At 42.3% G+C, this 14,956-nt stretch overlaps 1 protein-coding gene across 5 annotated transcripts in view; it reads right to left on the reverse strand.

Annotated features, from left to right (window-relative positions):
* Positions 1–14,184, reverse strand: part of STAT3 (signal transducer and activator of transcription 3) — a 69,935-nt gene extending 55,751 nt beyond the window's left edge. For 3 of the 5 annotated variants that reach the window (XM_078437144.2, XM_078437142.2, XM_078437143.2), the window contains exon 1: positions 13,943–14,184. The gene's annotated coding sequence lies outside the window, so the exon portion shown is untranslated. Of the gene's footprint in view, positions 1–4,647; positions 4,805–13,942 lie in introns of all 5 variants that reach the window. The other 2 variants (XM_078437141.2, XM_078437140.2) reach the window with 2 other exon arrangements.
* Between the last annotated feature and the right edge of the window lie 772 nt (positions 14,185–14,956).

The following is a 14,956-nucleotide window of genomic DNA, read 5'->3' on the forward strand; positions in this document are numbered from 1 at the left end:
ATAGCAGCTTTATTCATAATTGCCCAAACTTGGAATCAATCAAGATGTCCTTCAATAGGTGAGTGGATAAACAAACTGTGGTACACAGAGACAATGGAGTATTAATCAGCAATACAAAGAAACGAGACTATCAAGCCACAAAAAGATAGGGAGTGTTGCTAAGCGAAGGAAGGCACTCTGAAATTGGTACACACTGTCTAATTCCATCTATATGGTATTCTGGAAAAGACAAAACTATGGAGACAGTAAAAACGATCTGGCTGCCAATGGTTTGGGAGAGGGATGAGACAGTTTGGGAGCACGGGATTTTTTGGGCAGTGAGATTACTTTATGTGACACTGTAATGGAGGATACAAGTCTTCATCCATTTGTCAAAATCCACAGAATGTGTAACAAAGTGAAGTCTAATGTTAACTGTAGGCTTCGGTTAATAATGTATCAATATTGGCTCAAGGGGCACCTGGCTGGCTCAGTCAGTGGAGCTTGGGACTCTTGATCTTGGGGTTGTGAGTTCAAGCCCCATATATGGTATAGAGATTGGGGCACCTGGGTGGCTCAGTCAGTTAAGTGTCTGACTTCGGCCAGGGTCACGATCTCACGGTTCATGGATTCAAGCCCCATGTCAGGCTCTGTGCTGACAGCTCAGAGCCTGGGGCCTGCTTCAGATTCTGTGTCTCCCTCTCTCTCTGCCCCTCCCCCACTCATGCTCTGTCTCTCTCTGTCTCTCTCTCTCTCTCTCTTAAAAAGAAATGAACTTTTAAAAATTGTATTTAAAAACATATATATACTGGCTCATCAATAGTAACAAATGTACAGCACACTAATGCAGGATGTTCATAACTGAAGAATCTCTGGGGGAGAGAGAGGAGAGGGTATATGGGAACTCTGTACTTTCTGCTCTATTTTTCTATAAACCTAAAACGGCTCTAAAAAATATATGCATATATATATAATATACGCATATATATATATAGTATATAGTATATATATATATAGTCTATTAATTTTTAAAATGTCTGAGTTGGGAAGCCTGGGTGGGTCAGTCAGTTAAGCGTCCCTCTTTCGGTTTTGGCTCAGGTCATAATCTCATGGTTCATGAGATCAAGCCCCACACTGGGCTCTGCACTAAATTAGCGCAGAGATTGCTTGGGATTCTCTCTCTCCCACTCTCTCTGGCCCTCCCCTGAGTACACGCTTGTACTCTCTCTCTCTAAATAAAAAAAAAAAAAAAAAAAAAAAAAAAAATGTATGAGTTGATGGGGCGCCTGGTTAGCTCAGTCAGTGAAGCATGCAACTCTTGGTCTCAGGGTTATAAGTTTGAGCCCCACGTTGGCTGTAGAGATTACTTACACTTAAAAATAAAAAATCTTATGGGACACCTGGGTGGCTCAGTTGGTTAAGCGTCTGACTTTGGCTCAGGTCATGATCTCATGGTTTGTGAGTTCAAGCCCCATGTCAGGCTCTGTGCTGACAGCTCAGAACCTGGAACCTGCTTCAGATTCTGTGTCTCCCTCTCTTTCTGCCCTTCCCTCACTCACACTCTGTCTCTGTCTCTCTCTCAAAAATAAATAAACGCTAAGAATTAAAAAAAAATAATAATCTTAAAGAAAAAATAAAAAACAAAATAAAATAAAATGTATGAGTTGAGCCTTATGAAAAATATTTTTAAAGATAAATCTGACCCATGGGGGTGCCTAGGTGGCTCAGTTAAGCGTCTGACTTCAACTCGGGCCATGATCTCTCAGTTCGTTGAGTTCGAGCTCCACATCGGGCTGTCTGCTGTCAGCACAGAGCCCTCTTCGGATCCTTTGCTCCCTCTCTCTCTGCCCCTCCCCTGCTTGTGCGCTCTCTTTCTCTCTCTCTTTCAAAAATAAACATCAAAAAAAATTTTTTTAAGAAAATCTGGCCCACAAAGTTTAAATTATATTCAAGATAGAATATGAGCTATCTCCCCATAAATAAAAATTTTCTATTCAGTCTTCTCAAAATGAATAATATACTTGGAAAAATAAGTCACCTCATGTACATCATAGTTTTGCATGATGTAAGCACTCAGAAAAGATGATCTTATCGCATCCACATAAGAGGTTATGAAAAGGCTCAATTACTCATGAAATTATAATTCAACAATGTGAGGTAGTGGACATGGTTTAAAAAGAGAAAGAAAAAATGAAGAATTTAGAAACATCACTGCATCGGGGGCAGTTTATGATCTAAATTCTAAAAACCACACAGGGATGGATGGATGGATGGATGGATGGATGGATGGATAGATCATCACACCCATGCAGAACCTGACCTGAAGCATGAATTCAGGTTGGATTTTCCAGTCAATCACTCAGCCAAAGAGAACCCGGAGGTGGCTAAGATAATGTAACAATCCTGTCAAGTAGACTTTGTTCCCATTTTACAGATAAGGACAGAAATGTTAAGTGACCACAAAGATAATTATACAAGCAGAACACAAACTTGGGAGTCTTCAAATTCCCAGACTAGTGGAATCAAATTATCTTTTTCTAAGTCTTATCTCTACTATGTGATCTCTGACACGAAAATTCCTCCTCTAATTGGTTATACAAACAATTACAAGAAAGGAACATGAGAATTTTATTTACATTACATGCAATAAATCAAAGTTAACTTCATTATAAAGACACATCTGAAACAGATACGTCTGAAATTTATTATAAAGACGTGTCTGAAAATAATTAGAGCAGCCAGAAACTGTCTTAATATATATAGTCCATCAGTAAAACAAGACTAAACATTAATCTGGTAAAGGTCATGATTCTTTCGGTAACCATAATCCACCACTGATTAATATTAAGGTCCATAAATACCAAGAAGAGTAAACAGAATTAAAAGAAATCTCCAGGGGCACCTGGATAGCTCAACTGGTGAAGCGTGTTGACTCTTTTTTTAAGTTTGTTGTTTGTTTGTTTATGTATATATGTATGTAATCTCTATACCCAGCATGGGGCTCAAACTCACAACCAGGGTGGTATGCTCCTCCCACTGAGCCAGCCAGGCACCAAGAGTATGGGACTCTTGATTTGGGGATGGGGTGTACAGATTACTTAAAATCTTTAAGAAGAGAAACAAATAAAAAGAGAGAAAGAAAGAAATCTTTTTTTTTTTTCTTAGTAAACTACAGTTCTATCGTTTATCTTTCTCTCTAAAACAACAACGATTTCTAAACCCTGTAAACATGACTTCACCAATCTGAAAGAAGACTTTACAGCTTATTGGCCTTTCTCAAACTAAGGACCACCTGCATCAGAATATCTGACTGCCTGTTAAAATGACCTTAGATCTAGTAAATCAGACTCCCTGGGGCAAAATCATAGAGTCTTCTTTTTCTTTTTTACAACAAGTACGGTGGGGGTTCTTGTGCTAAAATCTTTAGACCAGCAGTTTTCAAACTTTTTGCTCTCAGGACCCCTTTATATCCTTAAAAATAAGGACCCCAAAGGTTGCACCTATCTGTATTTATGTATTTGAAATTAAAACAGAAATTTAAAAAATATTTATTAACTCATTTTAAAAATAATAAACCTATGTTAACATAAGTAACATTTCTATGGAAAATAACTTTATTTTCCAACACAACAACAACAAAAATTAGTGGAAAGAGTGACACTGTAAAAGTTTTGGAAATTTCTCTAATGCCTGGCTTAATAGAAGACAGATGGATTCTCATATCTGCTATTGCATGCGATCGGCTGCAGTATGTTGCTTTGAAGCACATGAAGAAAATGTGACGTCATGCTAGTTGGAAGAGGGAGGAGAGTATCTTAATAGCCTTTTCAGATAATTTTGGATATTCCTTAACACCACACCCAAATTCAATAAGTGTAGTTTCTTTTCTTTTTTTTTTTTAATGTATACTTATTTTTGAGAGAGAGAGAGAGAGAGATAGAGAGAGAGAGAGAGAGAGAGAGAGAGAACGAGGAGCACAGGCTAGCAGGGGAGGGGCAGAGAGAGAGGAAGGCAGATAACCAGTAGCAGGCTCCGCCCTATCAATGCAAAGCCCAACTTGGGGCTTGAACCCATGAACTATGAGATCATACAAACTTTAGCCAAAGTTAGACGCTCAACCAGCCGAGCCACTCAGGTGCCCCAACAAGAAACCTTTCTTTCTTCTTTTTAATGTTTATTTATTTTGGGGAGAGGGAGAGACAGAGCATAAGCAGGGGAGGGGCAGAGAGAGAGGGAGACAGAATCTGAAGCAGGCTCCAGGCTCTGAGCTGTCAGCAGAGCCTGACGCAGAGCTTGAACTCATGAACTGCAAGATCATGATCTGAGCCAAAGTTGGATGCTTAACCAACTGAGCCCACCCATGTGCCCCAGCAAACGGTAGTTTCTTAAAGATTAGATGCAATGTGGATTGCATTCTGTTGGATTTCAATGAACTTTTCATACTCAGCTGCATTGAGATCCATTGGTCTATCCTGCATTTTGAATAGAATGTTTTCCCAAGCATGATTTAGTAATGTACTGCATTAATCATTTGGAAAACACTATTTCAGAGACACATAGACTTTCCAGATGTCAACACATTTCATTATAATAAAACTATTAAAAAGCCACATTTGTTTTACCATAAAAAAATTACATTCATTAATATGGGAAAGCCGTCAAACTCACAATTTTTCTTGCAAATTTTCTCAAATTCTGATTTTCACTCGAAAGCTTAAACTTTGTCATTGGCAACAAACATTATCGGTTGTTTTCCTTGAAGAGACAGCTTCTTTTCTTTCTTTTTTGAGAAAATGTCTAACAATATCCCAGTTGGTCTGTCATTCTTTCAAAGAAAAAATGAAAAAAGCAGCTAGTTGGAGACTGTAATTGAAATGTTTCCACAAGAGCTCTTCCTTAAGACAACCATCATACTTCTTTACCCAGCAGAAGTGTTCTTTATATATGCCTCCCATTTCATCAGAGAGTATCAAAAAGGCACATTCTCCACAGTTGAAAGATAATGAAATTAATATTGTTTACTGTTGTATCATGGACATTCTTAAGTGAAGTCAGTTTTTCTTTCTGAGAGCACACTAAGTACAATAACTAGTGTAAATGCCAACTAAATAAAAGGCACAAATAACATTATGTAAATGGCTTTGAAATTGAACTCAAAGACACCCCCCCCCACCATCGCCCGCCGGGCGCCCCTGGGAGATCTGTGGACCACACTCTGAGAAGTGCCCCTATAGACAACTCAAACAAAAACATCAATGAGCAGCTCCTGCAAGGGAACAATACAAAAAATAAAAAAACGGCTCCTGTCCCCATTTCCCCAAGGACACAAAAGAGTGTTGTGTTTTAGGCCTGGCGTGGTAGAAATTAATGGAAGCTGGGCTCTGGCATCACAGGTATATGAACAACACGCTTTCAAAAAAATTGAGTGGGCAGCAGGCACCACGTGAGGGTGGGGGAGTTGCAATATTCCTATCTGCCCAAGTGACAGACTGGAGTTTCATTTAGTGACACAGCTAGGCTTCTCCCTAGATAGAATTAATGCTTCAGAAGAAGAATGTGCATTCTGTTAACAGAAAAGCTACATTTCTAAACAGAATGCGTACGATGATTAAAACATTTAAAGTACAGATGTACAGATTTATTCATATGTGCCTGAAGACAAATATGAGGATATTTACAATATTGTTTTTTCTTTTTTTATATGTTTATTTATTTTTGAGCGAGAGAGAGAGTGTGTGTGTAAACAGATGAGGGGCAGAGAGAGAGGGAGACAGGATCTGAAATGGGCTCTGTGCTGAGAGCAGACAGCCCAATATGGGGGTCGAACTCAGGAACCATGAGATCATGACCAGAGCCGAAGTCAGATGCTTAACCAACTGAGCCACCCAGGTGCCCCCACAATATGGTTTTCTGTCTTTATATTTTGCAATCTATGACTATCATTAGATTAAACAAATTATTAAAATAAAAAAATATTTTAAAAAGGAGGGGGAGGCACCTGGCTGGCTCAGCCTGTAAAGCATGTGACTTTTGATCTTGGTGTCCTAAGTTTGAGTCCCATGTTGAGGGGCAGACTGTCCTTAAAAATAAAAAAAAAAAAAACTAAATAAATTATGACATCCACAGCCTGAATACTACTATGCAGGTCTTAAAAACATGAGGCAGACATAAACACATTCACATGGAGTGTTTGATAAAGTGACAAAAAGTAAGAAACAGAGTTATGTGTATAATGTGCTACTGTGGAAAAATTCGACGTGGGTAACTAGCTGTCCCTGGGAAAGAGATTTCAGAGGATAAGGTGAAAAGAAAACTCCACTAACTACAAACCTTTTCGTACTGATTAAACTTTTTTTTCCCTAAAATATTGTTTTTACCATAAAGAAACCTGCAGTCTGGGCACCGAAAAACAAGACTGATATATTCTTTGCTGCAAATCTGTGGTTAAGACTAGCATTCATCTTTCCTAGGGAAAGGGGAAGTGGTTAAATCCACAGATTGGATGGTGTGTGGGTCTTCTCTCTGCCCCACCTGCAGCCTCATTCTCCCTTGCTTGGAAGATATTCTCACTGGGTATATAAGAATGGTACCCTCATTGTAAATCTTAGGGTAAACTGAGGCAGGAGTCTACGGCATCACACAGCTGTATAGAGGGCACTTCTGATCCTTGGGATATTTCTACAGAAACAGGATTTTTTTTTAATTAATAAGCTCTGGGGCACCTGGGGTGGCTCAGTCGGTTAAGGGTTCGACTTCAGCTCAGGTCATGATCTTGCGGTTGTTGAGTTTGAGCCCCGCATCGGGCTCTGTGCTGACAGCTCGGAGCCTGGAGCCTTCTTCCGATTCTGTATCTCCCTCTCTCTCTGCCCCTCCCCTGCTTGCAACACTGTCTCTCTCTCCCTCATAATAAAGAAGCATTAAAAAATTAAAAAATAAATAAATAAATAAAAATTAATTAATAAGCTTTACTTTTTTGAGCAATTTTATTCAAAGCAAAACTGAGCAGAAAATACAGAGTTCCCATAAACCTCCTGTCCCCCAACAGGCACATCCTCCCCCACTATCGACATGTGGCACCACAGTGGTACACCGGGAAGCAGGGATTTTAGATGGCTCCATGAACCCAGTATTCTCCAACACAGTTATTAGGACCCTAAAGTGTCCCACGTGCTTCTAACCACTTACAGTCCACCCTTATTTATGCACTTAAACACAAAAGGACAATAACACACAGAATTAAGAATAAATATTGATATGGCTTCAGAATGCTTCAATTATTCCACCTGCCCCTATCCATAAGACGGTTACCACCCTAACTATGCTTTATTTGGGTTAAAGTTCCAATAAATTCACTTTCCCTAAACATATTGATAAAACGGGGCCCAAATACAAAACTGATTTGTCAGACAAAATCAGATTAAATATTTATCGTGTCTAAACCACAAGTAGAAAAAAAATTCAAAGGCCGACTATTTTAATGCTAACCTGATGCAATATTGCACTTTGTTTGGTTTACCGGAGAGGTAATTACTCGGCTAACATCTGGGCTTTGGGGTTTGAGGATTACACTGGTGGGGAGAAAAAGGGAGAACAAAGGAAAGTGTAATGCTTTCCGTTTGGTCAGAAAAAGTGTTTGCTAAACAGCAAAAACAAAATTAACATTAGAAAAGATGTGAAAAAAACATGCATTTTAGGAAGATTTCACCTAAGCAGGTGCTCAAGTTCAGACTCAAATCCTCCATTTCTCATAACCAGAATGAGTGGTCAGGAGGTCAGGATACCAAAAACTAATAAAATCAATCGACAAAGCGGGAAAACAGGTGGTTAACACCAGACCGGACAGGGTTTTCCTAAATTGAGCTCACCTTCGCTAATCTAAATCAGTTTTCAGAAACGGCTTCTACAAAAACTACCCAAATATCCCCCTAATAATTTGTGCTCCTCCTCCACAATAGGGGAGCCATTTATTTACCAGAAAGTTTACTTTCTCTTTCAAGCTCTGCTGGCTTCCTCCTGCCCCACATTCGGGCCAGAAGCAACGGGGCGGCCTTTCTTTCCTGACTTCTCGGATCCCAAAGTGGAGAGCTAGTGTGAGAAAACCAGTTTCAAGGAGAAGCTGAGTGGTTCTTCTTAACCGCAAGGCTATTCTGAATACAGATGCGTTTGCAAAGGAAAGTTACAAGAAAACAAAGCTCTACTCCTCCCGTGAAAACATACTCACTCACACACATACACTACGTTTGCGCACACACACACACACACGCACACGCACACACATGCACGCGAAGGGACAAATCACCTCCCAGCCTCAGAAAGATCATTCATTCCACTTGGGATGCCGCCACACCCCCAAACCGTGGGCTGCCCCACCTTCCTTGTCCGACTCCTCTACCCCTCAAACCTTCAACATTATCTGTACTATCTGTGTTAGGAAGAACTCCAAGGGACTGTTAAAATTCCTAAGTGGTAATACATTTTTAATGTGTTGAGTATTACTTAAAATAAATGGACCACAATCATAGGCTTTGGAAGACTCAAAGAGACCTATCACAGGGGCATTCGTGTAAACAGAAATTTACAGTTTGCCTATTCCTTTTACGTGACAGACTCCATCTCCTCCACCACAATGTAAATCCCCCTGGTCCCTATTCATTTAGTTTCTTTCCTATTAGCTTAGAATCTCCTAATTACTCCTTCTTTCCTTTGGGTTATTAATGGCTACCATGAATCATAACTTGCCCGACTTTGTAGGTAGATACTGCAGTTTTTAATAATATTAATTATTAGCACTCACATTTTAGCTATCTGCCAGGCACTGTGCAAAGTACTTTCTATACATTATCTTACTTAATCCTCACAACTGCTCTACAATGGAACCTGGTATCTGTATTTTATGGCTAGAGAAACTGAAGCCCACAGAAGTTAAAGCAACTGACCCATGGTCTAAGAGGTGCTGGATTTGGGATTGAAGCCCAAGGAGTCTGACCTCGTAGCCCATTCTATCACCTCCTATAGCAACTTTGGACCACGAAACCCTTAAACACACAGCCCAAGCATTTCTACGCTTATAAGAACAGTTACCTTAGGACTGCTCAAAATAGAAGTTCCTTGCCCAATGTAGTTGAAAAATCAAAGGTCAGGTAAAAGTTCAGTGATTAGAAAAGACACTTATTCTTATGGATGGGTGTAGCAGACAGAAAAGCCACATGATGCGTTTTTACTTATTGTACTGGGAGTGGGGGGGGGGGGGCAGATTGCCTTCCTTATTGTTCTTTCATTAGGTGATTAAAAAGAAATTTGCAATAAGTATGTCCAAGATATACTGGTAAGTAGAAAAAGAAAAAACCGGGAGAAATACAGACCAAACTGTTAACAGGATATATATAAAATACACATAGTTTATTTTTCTACAAATTTAAATTGCTTATAATAGCATACTGTTCTTTTGTAAGCAGGACAAAACAATTTAGTTTAATGAAACATGAACCCAATAATGAACAGAAGAGAAGGGGTAACAGCTTCCTTTCCCCTCTGTTCTGTCCTCCTACATTAATAACTTCCACTTGTAGCTCCCTGGACACCCTATGCTGTTTTAAGCTTCTGCCCATTCTCGTTCCCTGGCCTTGAATACAACTGTTCATTACTCAACTTTGTCAGGAGAATTCCTATTCATCCTACAAAACCCTATTCATAGGTATTCCAACCTGACAGAGCCCCTCTGTGATAGAGCCTTTTTCTCATCCCTGAAGAGAATTAATCTCTCTTCCGGGACATTTAATAAGGACTTAGATTTATGGAGTTCCTGGGGCACCTGGCTGGCTCAGTTGGTAGAGCAGGAAACTCTTGATCTCAGGGTCGTGAGTTCAAGCACCATGCTGGGCATAGAGATTACTTTAAAAAAAGAGGGGAAAAAAAAGATTTATGGAGTTCTTACAACGTGCCAAGCATTACGCTAAGCATTTTGCCTACATTATCTCATCGAATCTTCAACAGGCCCGGGAGATAGGCACTGTTCTCTACTTTTACACCTAAGACCACTGAGACTCAGGTTCTGACTAGGATGTAGCAGGTCCGGGATCTGATCCCAGACCTGTTTGGCTCCAGAGCACGAGCCTTGAACCACTACCCTGCCATCTCCCCTGCCCTGAGTCCACACTGAAGCAGCACACACCCTGGTCCACACAACACCTCCAGTTCTGTGAAACTGTATTTCATTACCCTTGGATGCCGCCTGGCGCAATAATTGGCTCTCAATATAAAATACTTGCCGATAATAAATTAATTAAAATAAAACAGAACCGTTTGCCAATCTCACCTAAGATTTGCAGTAATCCTGACATGATAAATGAGAACTGAGCAGAACAGAAATTCATTCTTCCATATGCTATTCCTTTTAAAAACTAGAGACTTTTCAAACAGCGGACCACTAAAGTCCCATCTGACCATCCTAAAGTGTGCCCTAGCAAGCCAAGGTTCGTACTGACAGATGTGTAACCATGAGATTCGTTCTTTTCATCATAACCAACGAAGACTGAAACAACCCAGCGATGTCATCCTGCTGGACTTCACCAAGGCTGCTCCAGGACACCAGGACTTCTTCAAGATCTGGGGATGTCCCTAAGTGTTCTTCTGGCGGTTTTTATGAATGACTTAAAAGTTACAGTAAAATTGTATAGTAAATATGGAATGTCTTATGGACATTATATGGAATGTTTTATGCCTTATGGAAGACATAAAATGTGAATGGTCATTTGCAGCCAATTAAAAACCCTAAAAGACACTTCTGCACTGAAGAACATGAATCTGGTAAGTCAGAACACCTCTCTTTGGGAGCTGGCCCAATTTATAAGGTCAGGCCCAACGACAGCTCCCCCAGGGCAGAAGCCGTGTGCGCTGATATACTTTGTACAAATTAACCAATGCCAGGCATGTGCTTGACACACAGTAGGCACTCCACAATTAAACAACAATAGCTGGCCTCAAAAATCTTTAAAAGAACAAAAACAACTTCCATGGTCTGGCATTCAAGGCCTCTGGTGAGTAGACACTCCTCCCCTACTTACCTCACTCATCTATCAGGATTTTGTTGGTGTTGTATCACCATACCTCCTCACCCGAAATTCTTTATCCCTATCAAATTCCAACCATTATTTGGGACCCAGATCAAATCTCTCCTTTGGCAAGAAGACTTCCCAGACCACTCCAGGCCTCATAATCTTTCCTTCCTCTGAAGACCTGTAGTGCTTAGTGCAGCACTGTCTAATAGAACTTTCCAAGATAATGGAAATATTCTCTAGCTGTGCCATATATATATGTATACACACACACACACACATATATATACACACATTTTTTAAAATATATAATAGCTACCTTGTTGGACAGTACAGGCTTAATGTCTCACCAGCTCTTTGAGGACATGCTACACTGTCTGGATAAAGCATTATCACATCCCCTCAGCGGACTGCAAGTTCTGTGAACAAAGCCTCTGATTCTTCATAGCAACTTTGCATTGCAAAAAGTAAATATCTGGTGAATCTGTACACCACCTCTGAGGAAACTATAAGGTAAAAAGGTGCTATAGACTCAGCATCTGGAATGCACTACCTCTGCCCCATCTCATATCTGAAAGTCAAGACAGGCAGAGGCAGGGAGGGGGAGAAAGCAACTTTCTGGAGACACAAATGATCACTGATCAAGCCACAAGGCACTCTGGATCAAATGGCATTTTAGGTCACCATTATCCTTTACCTACAAACTTGCCTAAATAAGTATCTCTTTCCATTAGCAAATAGCTAAATTCTGATGATAATTATGCTAACTAAAAAGTTACTTCCCAAGTCAGACTCAGATGCAGCAGACGGAAAAATAACCTAAACAAAACCTACTTGTACTTCTTTTTCCACCTGTTTGTTGGCTATCTCCCTTGGAGTCTTATAGCCTATTAGTGGTATTTCCCTGTCCAGATATATGTTAGCATTTCAGTGACACTTTTCCCAGCAGGGCCTACAATCACTATAAATTAAGACCTAATACTTTCTCTTTTATGGTTGACTAATATTCCATTGTGTACAACTGTAACACATCTTGTCAGTTCACCTGTCAGTGGACACTTGGGCTGCTTCCCGTATCTTGGCTATTATAAATAGTGCTGCAATAAACACAGGGGTGCAATAAAACAAAAAAGACCTAATACTTAACATAGATAATCAAAATAATACAAAATATACTTAAGGACAAGTTCTACCACTATGGCACTCTGCTGCCTTGGGCACCCACCTTGTTCCTTTAGCCTCAGTTTCCTTATCTATAAAATGAGATTAATGTCATGTGAACAACCTACCCCTTGTATGGCAAGTCATAGCTGTGGATAGTTCTAAGTACTCTCCCCAAAAGTACTATATGCAGAAATAGAAGATTCATGAATTTGCTGGTGGTTCCCTGTGCCGGATATGCTAACAAATACAGTGACTTTAAGATCAACCCTCCAATATCTACCACATTTTTTTTTTTTTTTTTTTGGTATTCCAGACTTCTTTCTCCCATCCCACTATGCAAATGTCTGAGCAAAAATTCTGCTAGTATTCCAGTCTGGCACATGTAACAAGGAAATAAATGTGTTGACTCAGGGAACACAGACATATTTAATATAAAATAAAACAGAAACTTGGCTGAATCAAGTCATAACACAGTCTAAAGCCACATATAAAAGACTGAGATGATTTATAGTTCTGATTTATTCAAACCAATGGTTTACCAGCACAGCCAAGCCAAAAAGTTACAACCCATACCCAGGACATAGCCTGCAGATGCACACATGATAAAAACCAGCAGGTATACATTATGCATATTTTTAATTTAAAAAAAAGTGTGTCAATACCATACACCCACTTGATATAACAGAGAGAGATGTACGCTAAACATGGAAAAAGCAACTTGGATGATGGTTTGAATTTTGCTAACTTAAGCCCAACCACACCTCCCAATCGCAGGTAAAGTTTGCACACATGGCTTTGCCAAGTCCAGCCTGTCTTTGTTTCCCTCTGCGTTTACCCAAGATCTTGGCTCTAAGACAGAAAACTCCCACTCTCGATTGGTTCATTCTGTCCTATGCAATTAAGCAACACCACAATCCAGTAAACGCAAGGGCTCAATTATTTATCTTCTGGCCAAGTTTACCAGGTGTTTATAAAAGAACAATGTCAAGAAGGAAAGAGGTTTATTTCTTTCTAGAACTGGCTTGATAGGGACTTTGTTTTTAGAAGGGGAGGAGGGAAGCAGGGTTTAACCTAGAAAAAAAGACGGGAGGGAATTTAAAAAGAGTACAAGACTGTCAATTTCCCTACAGGAAACTTGATTCTTATGCAATAATCTTACCCACAGCCAGCGGGGCCGTGGGGGGAAGACACCTATTTGTACCTCTAGAGGGGTACAGCTGGTTCCCAGAGGAGAGGGAACAGGGCAAGGCCGAGGAATTGGCTCAGCTGGGAGCCACCGGGCGCGCTGGGGAGCGGGGAGAAAGCTCTTTCCAACAGCCCCCCCGCCCCCGCCCGTGATCTCTGCAGGCGTGACAGTTGCTCCTGTGGCCGGAACGTCCCCAGAGCCCCAGGGAGCAGGAAGTCGGGGGGCTGTCCCTCACTTCTGCCACCCCCACCCTAGAGTGCCCTCGCCCCACTGTTCTCCCCTCGAGCCCATTCTCTCTTCCTCGGCGTCAGCCCTTTCTCCAAAGAACGAAACTTCCTCCCAGCGCCCCCTGTCCTTTCAGAGGCCCGCTCCTGTCATCCCGGGAGTTGTCCCTTCTGAGCGACCCTCGAATCTCCACGTATTTCCCCCCCGCCCCCACTGAAGTTCGCATCCACAACTCCCCCAAACACTGCAGCGGCTCCCGGCCCCTCCGGCGCCCTCCGGGATCCCCAGACCTGGGGGCCGTCGGGGGGGCGGCCCCACCCTTCACCCCCTTCACCTGTTTCTCGGGCTCAGGCCCGATAGGCCGGGGCTGCGCTTGCGCCGGAATGTGGGTCGCGAGGCTCACTCAGGCCGCCGGGCCTCTCCTAGCAGACGTGGAGAGACAGCGCCGAGTAGGGGTGCTCGTCAAGGATCCGGTTCGGGCTTGCTCGCTCCGCGGCGACGTCGGAACCCCAAACTCCCCCTCCCCGTCTACGCCGCCGCAGCTCCGGAAACCGCTGAATTACAGCCTCTCCAACCAATCCCCGCCTAGCCCCAGCCTGGCACAGACACGCCGCTTCTGCATAATTCATGAGACGGCCAGTTTTCCCGGCCACCCAGAGGCACTGGTGCAAGTACAGTACACCCGAAGCCCCACCCGCTAACCAATGAGGAGAGCCTCTGGGGGGAAGGGCGGAGCCAAGAGTAGACTGGGAACGCCCCAGTGCTGGCTGTTCCGAGCGCTTAGTGCTCCTCCCTCCGCTACAGCGGAGAGGGAGCAGCGGCCTTGGGCACAGAAACCCGGGGGGAGGGAGGGAAAATGACCGGAATGTCCTGCTGAAAACTCAGCTGAGTTCCTGGCAGTGCGTGACGTCAGGACACTTTAAATGCCCCTGATGCGGCTCTCTTCTGCCCGCTCTCCCTTTTCCCAGCTCTTGCCTCCACGTGGGGGCGAGGTTGCGAGCCACTTACCACGTGGGAATCAACCAGTTAGACAATCCCCAGGTATCGCCAGATCCTCAGGGGGCCCAACGCCTGAACTGGGTTTCTGGGGACAGCAAAAAGAACATGGGTGACTCCCGCCTGCTTTGAACTTCAGTTTCTGCGTGAGTCGGGACACACACACCCGGAAACATGACGTGGAAATAGAGTAATTACTAGAGTGCGTGGGGAGAGGGTAGTGGATTTAACCCTGTCCTCGGTTCCGCCGCTTCAAGCATCAAACGCCAACGGCTCGCACATTGGCGGGTTCACAAGAAGGCAGACGACAGTGCATAAGAGGATTGACACATGTACACATTATTTTTATGGG

This window comes from Panthera onca, chromosome E1 (genome assembly GCF_046562875.1).
Source record: "Panthera onca isolate mPanOnc1 chromosome E1, mPanOnc1 haplotype 2, whole genome shotgun sequence".
Taxonomy (NCBI): Eukaryota; Metazoa; Chordata; class Mammalia; order Carnivora; family Felidae; genus Panthera; species Panthera onca.